The 8561-nt window shown below is 41.6% G+C and overlaps 1 pseudogene; it reads left to right on the plus strand.

Moving 5' to 3' along the window:
• The first annotated feature begins 2987 nt into the window (after positions 1-2987).
• On the plus strand, positions 2988-3652 carry LOC106579348 (C-reactive protein-like; annotated as a pseudogene).
• Positions 3653-8561: the final 4909 nt, after the last annotated feature.

An 8561-nucleotide genomic window follows, 5' to 3' on the forward strand; every position in this document is an offset into this window, starting at 1 on the left:
ACAAGAGGAAGCTCAACCCTTCAGTCGATGAGTGGGAGATATGAGAGTAGCTGACCAACAACCACCATAGATATGACTGCACTTTTGGACTGGGGATACCCCAAGCCCACTCCCGCCCTCCATAAACTTGGCAGACTTCATTTCCCTTTCAAAGCATACAAATTCCTGTGGAGATTGGTACAAGTCCCGAGCTCTCTGAAATATGGAAGCACTATTTGTATTTGAAAGAAAATCAGATAGGCATAAGCATGTCCAAGAGAACGTCTTAATGTTTGTAAATGTGGATATCGACTTTGCCACTTCAGCAAGCTTTTGTGGCATAGTCAATACCACACAGGGCTACGGACCAGAAGGTTGAGGGTTCGCCGACCACCAAAGACGAGCTCACTCTCCCTGCCTGTTTCATTACACTACGCAGAGCCGGCTGCAGACAATGATCAGCTAGGGGGAAATCAGATTTTCAACATTTTGATGCCATATTTATTATAATATAAAATATACGCAACAAATTTTCCACCAACAGGTTTCTGTGCGAATGCACCACACAACCAATAAACAAAACATACCAGCTTCGGGCACTTTAATATCATGGTGTGCATTTTCAATACCACAATAAATAGACCATGTCAATCTCGACAAACAGAAAATACATCCCTCTACCTTGCATGCTTACCCAGTATCGAAGGCTTGGCTTGACAATCTCCGAATGTCATTAAACTTTTTGGTGTTTTGTAACAGATGTCTCTTTGATATTCTTCAATGGACGCTGCACAGTTTGGATGAATTGATTAATAAAAAAATACATATGTACAGTAGATATACAGAAGGTGAGTAATTAGTACATTTTTTATCTGAATATTTTGTATAAAGATAAGCATTATATTTTTAGATTATAGGAGTAACTTTAGTAGGCCTGAAATAGTCTTAAATAGTTCAACTGCTGGAGTCAGTTCATATCATAGGCCTGCAGTAGCTAAAGCTTAATAATAGCCACACCGTACCAAACCTTCACAAACATTTCTAAACATTAATAAGGGTAATTTCAAAAGTAAGTCCAGCTATTGTTTATAGGGAAAACATGAGCAGAAGAGCAAATGTAGACCAGGGAAAAAGCTCGCTACCCTCCCAAAAGCAAAAACAAAAGTTTGACAACCCTCCCATATTTTGGACCACCCCTCCCCGCAGTAAATTTCGATCTGTCCCTAAGTGATTTTAATTTTGGAAATCTGTTTAGAAGTTCCCGCGAATAATAGAGAGACGTGCTCGTATACAAATGCAAGCAAGCTTTGAGTTATGTTTTACTCCAATATTATATACAGTGCATTCGGGAAGTCTTCAGACCCCTTTACCTTTTCCACATTTTCTTACGTTACAGCCTTATTATAAAATTGATTAAATAAATATTTTTCCTCTTCAATCTACACACAATACCCCATAATCACAAAGCAAAAACATTTTTTTTTAAATGTTCACTAATTTATTAAACATTTTAAACAGAAGTACCTTATTTACATAAGTATTCAGACCCTTTACTATGAGACTAGAAATTGAGCTCAGGTACATCCTGTTTCCATTGACCATCCTTGAGATGTTTCTACTTGATTGGAGTCCACCTTTTGGTCAAATCAATTGTTTGGACATGATTTGGAAAGGCACACACATGTCTATCAATATAAGGTCCCACAGTTGACAGTGCATGTCAGAGCAAAAGCCATGAGTTTGAAGAAATTGTCCATAGAGCTCTGAGACAGGATTGTGTCGAGGCACAGATCTGGGAAAGGACACCAACACATTTCTACAGCATTGAAGGTCCCCAAGAACACAGTGGCCGCAAACTGAGCAATCGGGGGAGAAGGGCCTTGGTCAGGGAGGTGGTCACTCTGAAGGAGCTCCAGAGTTGCTGTGGGGATGCTGTGGGGATGTTTTTCAACGGCAGGGACTGGGAGACTCGTCAGCATCGAGGGAAAGATGAACGGAGCAGAGTAATGAGAGTTCCTTGATGAAAACCTGCTCCAGAGCGCTCACCTTCTAACCTTGAGTGACTTGAACCAGATTGAACATCTCTGGAGAGACCTGAAAATAGCTGTGCAGTGACGCTCCCCATCCAACCTGACAGAGCTTGAGAGGATCTCAGAGAAGAATGGGAGAAACTCCCCAAAATACAGGTGTGCCAAGATTGTAGGGACATACCAAATACTCGAGGCTGTAATCTCTGCCAAAGGTGCTTCAACAAAGTAAAGGGTCTGAATACTTATGTAAATGTGATATTTCAGCTTTTTTTTACCCCCTTTTTCTCCCCAATTGTTAGTAGTTACTGTCTTGTCTCATCACTACAACTCCCACACAGACTCAAGAGAGGTATGCATCCTCCAAAACACAACCAAGCCACACTGCTTCTTAACACAGCACACAGCCAACCCAGAAGCACCAATGTGTCAGAGGAAATACCATACACCTAGCAATCTGGTCAGTGCACACTGCACCCAGCCAACCACAAGAGTCACTAGTGCACAATGAGACAAGGATATCCCTGCCAGCCAAACCCTCCCTAACAACGCTAGGCCAATTGATCTGCAACAGAGCCTGGGCTCAAACACAGAATCTCTGGTGGCACAGCTAGCACTGTGATGCAGTGCCTTAGACTACTGCGCCACCCAGGAGGCCCTAGCTTTTTATTTTTAATAACTTTGCTAACACTTCTTAAAACCAGTTTTTGGTTTGTCATTATGAGGTATTGTGTGTAGATTGATGGGGGGGGGACAATTTAATCAATTTTAGAATAAGGCTGTAACATAACAAAATGGGGAAAAAGTCAAGGGGTCTGAATACTTTCCAAATGCGCTGTATGTTTGGGCTTCCTGCGGTCAATTTGCAGTCTACATATTATTTGTAATTAAGTTCCGGCTCCCTGACAATACACTCAACAGAAAATCGGCCCGCGGCTGAATCTAGTTGATGATCTCTAATTCAGGCTATGTTGACACATGATGTCAGGTTGTAATCAGTTCCACACCCTTTCAAATTTCTCAGGGACAGTGTTCTCGTTCCTGTTGGAGAGCGACACTTTCCATGTGAATCTCTCTGCTAAAATCCAGACGCCCGTTTCCGCTATGACCGTGTGCTTGCGGTTCTTCTCTGAGGTTGGCAGACGCCAGTCCATTGTCTCACTGGCAGGCCCGTCATGATAAGGATTTGCTGTTGTGTTCAAACCATATGTGGGGGGAGCGTACCGAGTGCACATCAAAGTAGCTGGACTGGATTTCTTGAGGTTGCCAGATAATAAGAATGAATGGAACTCCATCTGCTGGACCTGGGACTCTTACACTGGTCTGACCCAACTCTGGATAAATGGGAAGTGAAGTACATGGAATTTTGTCACTTCGGACATTTCTATAACCGGAAAGCCAAGTATTATTTTAGGTTAAGAGGAATACACATATGGGGTGTGGCTTTCATAGATTACAGTACTTTGTGGGGGACCTGGCCGATGTACACTTATGGGATAGTGTCCTCCCTCCCTCCTTGTCAAATCCGATTTTATGTGAAGGGGAATTCCTTCACTCCTGGAAATATTCTAAACTGGAAAGCATTAGAGTACACAACTGAGGGGAAAGTGTTCAAGGAGAAGAGTGACTTTGATAATGTTACCTGAACACTAGCATGAATTTTTATCTGTCTTTCAATGTGTGTAAAAACTGTTTCAGCTGTTTCAACATTATTATATACTATAATATGATTTTCTTGGTTCCTGAGTATTTACTGAATACACTCTTCTAAGTAGAAAATGTAATATTCCCCTGATGCATTGTTTGATATAATCCAAACGATTGTCCTCAAATTTGAGCTGTGGTTACATCTTCGTATCCTAATGTCCCTTATTTTTATAATTTACCTTTATTTAACTAGGCAAGTCAGTTAAGAACAAATTCTTATTTACAATGACAGCCTAGGAACAGTGAGTTAACTGCCTTGTTCAGGGGCAGAATGACAGACTTCTTTCTACCTTGTCAGCTCAGGGATTCGATCTAGAAACCTTGCGGTTACTGGCCAAACGCTCTAACCACTAGGCTACCTGCCACCCCTTACATAAGTTTGTGAGTGAGATTTCATTTTGTTCATTAGCTGAATCTAAAATCTCAGCTTTATCTTAAATCTACGACTATTTGTACAGTACACTTTCAGAAAAAAAGATTCCTTATAGAACAAAAATGGTTCTATCACTTGCTTCATATATGGAACAACTTAGAGTTCTATACAGAACTCTTTTATATGGTTCTTTGATCAGAAACCTAAAGGTTCTTCTTCATTTAACCAAACTTGTTGCATATAGATAGAACCCTGCATGGTGCCATTTATGAATTATGGCTACTAATATTAAATATAACTGAATAAACAATTAAATAATTGACAAAAGAATACCACTATAGTTTTTAGAATTTATTGTCATTATATGCAAACATAGTTTGGAAAATATGCACTGGTGGCCATGGACGCATCTCTTTGTTTGAATGATGGCCCATGTCAACTCTGGCTGACTTTACAGTATAATAAAATATAACTTTGTCCATTAGTTACAGTGAACAACAAAAATGTGTCTTCTGCTCTGTTCTTAACAGCCCCTCCCCCTCCCCAGCAGACCTTACACAAAGAGTTGAGACAAGCTGCAGTGCCCCTGGATGGAGAGCATGTTGTGGGGTTAAGGGCATTGCTCAAAGGTAGGGGAATGTTTTAAGGATGTGAACCCAGCAGCCCTCCAGTTGTCAGATCAATTCCACCTGTTTGTTCCAGCACCTGGCCCAGTATTCAAACAAGCCTTCTTTCAGTCACAGGTCCAACTCCTTAGCCACTGGGCTACCTACCACCAGTACGGTATAGGTGGTTGCCTGACTGGTTCCATGGAAGAAGAAAAAAGCAAAAGCATGAGTTAATCTTCAGAAATAAGCATGAGTTAATCTGCCAAAATGAAGACAACATGCTATACAGGTGCATAATTAAACTGAACAAAAAATAGAAAAGCGAAACTCCTCTGCCCAGACAAAGGACTGACGCTGGTGTAACTGGTAGGATATGAATCCTGGTCTCCTAACACACTCACTCCAGGACTTGGGCTTTGTGCAGGTGTGTGAACAGTGGCTCTAGATGGTATTCTGTGAGTTTGCAGTGGCTGATGTCCCTCAGAACCAGGGCCAGAGATCCACAGGCCCTCCGAACCAGCCTGGTCTCATTGAGGTCCAGTTCCCCACACAGGGCTCTGCACAGGACCCTTCAGCGCCCCCTCTACAATCACCTCACACATAAGGTCCATAAGCCAAAGTAGCAGAACTCTGCTGGCACGCTTCATGTCCAAATCACCTCTAAATGACTTTGTTGAGCTGCACAATCCATTTGAGATACATTTGAGATACCCTGTGTGGGGGACTGGTCCTCAATGAGACCAGGCTGGTTCGGAGGGCCTGTGGATCTCTGGCCCTGGTTCTGAGGGACATCAGCCACTACAAACTCACAGAATACAATCTAGAGCCACTGTTCACACACCTGAAGCTCGAAAATGCTAAAATACACTCAACACCATACTGTATGTACACTGAACAAAAATATAAATGCAACATGTAAATTGTTGGTCCCATGTTTCATGAGCTCAAATAAAAGATCCCAGAAATGTTTCTTATGCACAAAAATTGTATTTCTCTCAAATTTAGTGCACAAATTTGTTTACATCCCTGTTAGTGAGCATTTCTCCTTTGCCAAGATAATCCATCCACCTGACAGATGTGGCATATCAAGAAGCTGATTAAACAGCATGATCATTACACAGGTGAACCTTGTACCGGGGACAATAAAAGGCCACTCTAAAACATGCAGTTTTGTCACACAACACAATGCTACAGATGTCTCAAATTTTGAGGGAGTGTGGAATTGTCATGCTGACTGCAGGAATGTCCACCAGAGCGGTTGCCAGATAATTTAATGTTCATTTCTCTACCATAAGCAGCCTCCAATGTTGTTTTAGAGAATTTGGCAGTACGTCCAACCCGCCTCACAATCGCAGACCACGTGTAACCACTACAGCCCAGGACCTCCACATCCAGCTTCTTCACCTGCGGGATCGTCTGAGACCAGCCACCTGGACAGCTGATGAAACTGAGGAATGTTTATGTCTGTAATAAAGCCCTTTTCCTTTTATGGGGAAAAAGTAATACTGATTGGCTGGGCCTGGCTCTCAAGTGGGTGGGCATATGCCCTCCCAGGCCCAGCCATGGCCACACCCCTGCCCAGTCATGTGAAATCCATAGATTATGGCTAAATTAATTTATTTAAATTGAGGATGTCCTTATATGAACTGGAACTCAGTAAAATCGTTGAACTTGTTGCATGCTGCGTTTATATTTTTGTTAGTAGCTAGGTGTAGAGTTGAATATACGCAAAGGCTGTAATATAATAAGAAATCGTGATGACAATATTGTCTCTTACTATTTCATAGTCATGCGCATATGCGTGTCTGAATCTAAGATATGCGTAATGGTTAATAAATGCCTGGTATCTAACATGTGCCGATCAGCCTTTTACTATGTAATACATAATTATACTCAAGACATTAAATTCTAAATCAAATCAAAGTTTATTGGTCGCATGCACAGATTTGCAGATGTTATCACAGGTGCGGCGAAATGCTTGTGTTTCTAGCTCCAACAGTGCAGTAATACCTAGTAACACAAAACAATACACACATAATCCAAAAAGTAAAAATAAAGAAATTAATAAATATCAGAACGAGCAAACTCAAGAGACCGGGATATATATATATATATATATATATATATATATATATATAAATCACATTCCAAAGCATTATGGTGTGCCATGGAGCAGTTTAGTTACGATACAGCAGATGGCAGTGGTGAGCCATCCCACCACCCAAGTAGTATTTGGATAAGGTTACGTGACTTGGGCTTGTATGATGAAGGCAGTCGAGTGGATCGCACCATGTTGTCATCAGTGGAGGCTCCTCAGAGGAGGACGGGGAGGACCATCCTCCTCACTGAAATCATAAAAGTATAATTTAAAACATTTAAAAGTGATCATTTTTAGATAAAACTACACTAAATATAATCATGCCACCAAATAATCGATTAAAACACACAATTTGCAAAGGTCTACAGTAGCCTCAACAGCACTCTGTAGGGTAGCACCATGGTGTAGCCGAAGGACAGCTAGCTTCCGTCCTCCTCTGGGTACATTGACTTCAATACAAAACCTAGGAGGCTCATGGATCTCACTCACTTCCATAGACTTTCACAGTAATTATGACAACTTCCGAGGACGTCCTCCAACCTATCAGAGCTCTTGCAGCATCAACTGATATGTCCACCCAATCAAAGGATCAGAAAATGAATCTAGTAATGAAAGCAGCTTGCTAGCACTGCAGGGCATAAAATGTAGTGAGTAGTTGACTCAAAGAGAGAGAAAAAGAATAATTGAACAATTTTGAACTAATTAATTTACTCCAAAATGAAGGAGAAGCAAGAGAGAAATCTATATAGAGATTGTCGTTTTTTTTCACTTTCAGTTTCACTTACTTAGCTAGTATAGCCTACTGAAACACCCTGCTCAAACAGAGGGATGCTATGTTAGCTAGCTGGCTATGACTATCCACCACAACACTGGAACTCTTCCAAGTCAAGGTAAGCTTTTGTTTTTACAAATGTATTGCCACCTGGCCCGCCGATGTAACTGCATGATTGTAGTGGGTTTACTAATGCATTAGTTCTATTAGCTATGTTGACTAGGACATTACTTTAGCTAATATGATGACAACGATGTAGGCTGTGGCTTGGAAAGGTTTTTTAGCCTGGTCACATACAGCTGATGTGTTGTGCATTGAATTCCACAAGCGAAGGGAAAAGGAGAGGACGAGAGCGCAAAGACGCGAGAACGAGTACAACTTGGCTGTGTGTTCACACGTGATCAGGGGTGTATTTATTCTGTTGAAAAACATTTCTTAAACGGAAGCAAACTGAACAAACTGGCTGCCTCTATCTCCTCCGGTGGGCGACGATGTTCCCCAGCCTGGTGCCATGGTCCAGCCCCGTCCAGAATTTCCTCCCATGTCCATGATTCCACTGGGCTCTGTTGCTGCTCCCTCCTCTGCTGCTTGGTCCGTGTTTGGTGGGAGATTCTGTCACGGTGTCGTAGGGCTTTAGACCAAAACGCAGCGGGAAAATGTATACTCATCTTCTTTTATTAAAGGACAAAGAAGGAAAACCAAAACAAACACGTATACAAAAAACAAGACAAAGAACAGACCGGTAAGGCACAAAGCAATACACAGCAACAATTTCCCACAAAATCCCATGACAAACACACTCCTAAATATAGGACCTTCAATCAGAGGCAACGATAGACAGCTGCCTCCAATTGAAGGCCCCAATCCCCATTACCAAAACATAGAAATACAAACACCTAGACAGAACATAGAAAAACTAACATAGAACGATAACCAAAACCCTCGACTAATAAATCAAATACCCCTCTACATACATAACCACCCCGAACCATATAAA

Source organism: Salmo salar, chromosome ssa19 (genome assembly GCF_905237065.1).
Source record: "Salmo salar chromosome ssa19, Ssal_v3.1, whole genome shotgun sequence".
NCBI classification, from domain to species: domain Eukaryota; kingdom Metazoa; phylum Chordata; class Actinopteri; order Salmoniformes; family Salmonidae; genus Salmo; species Salmo salar.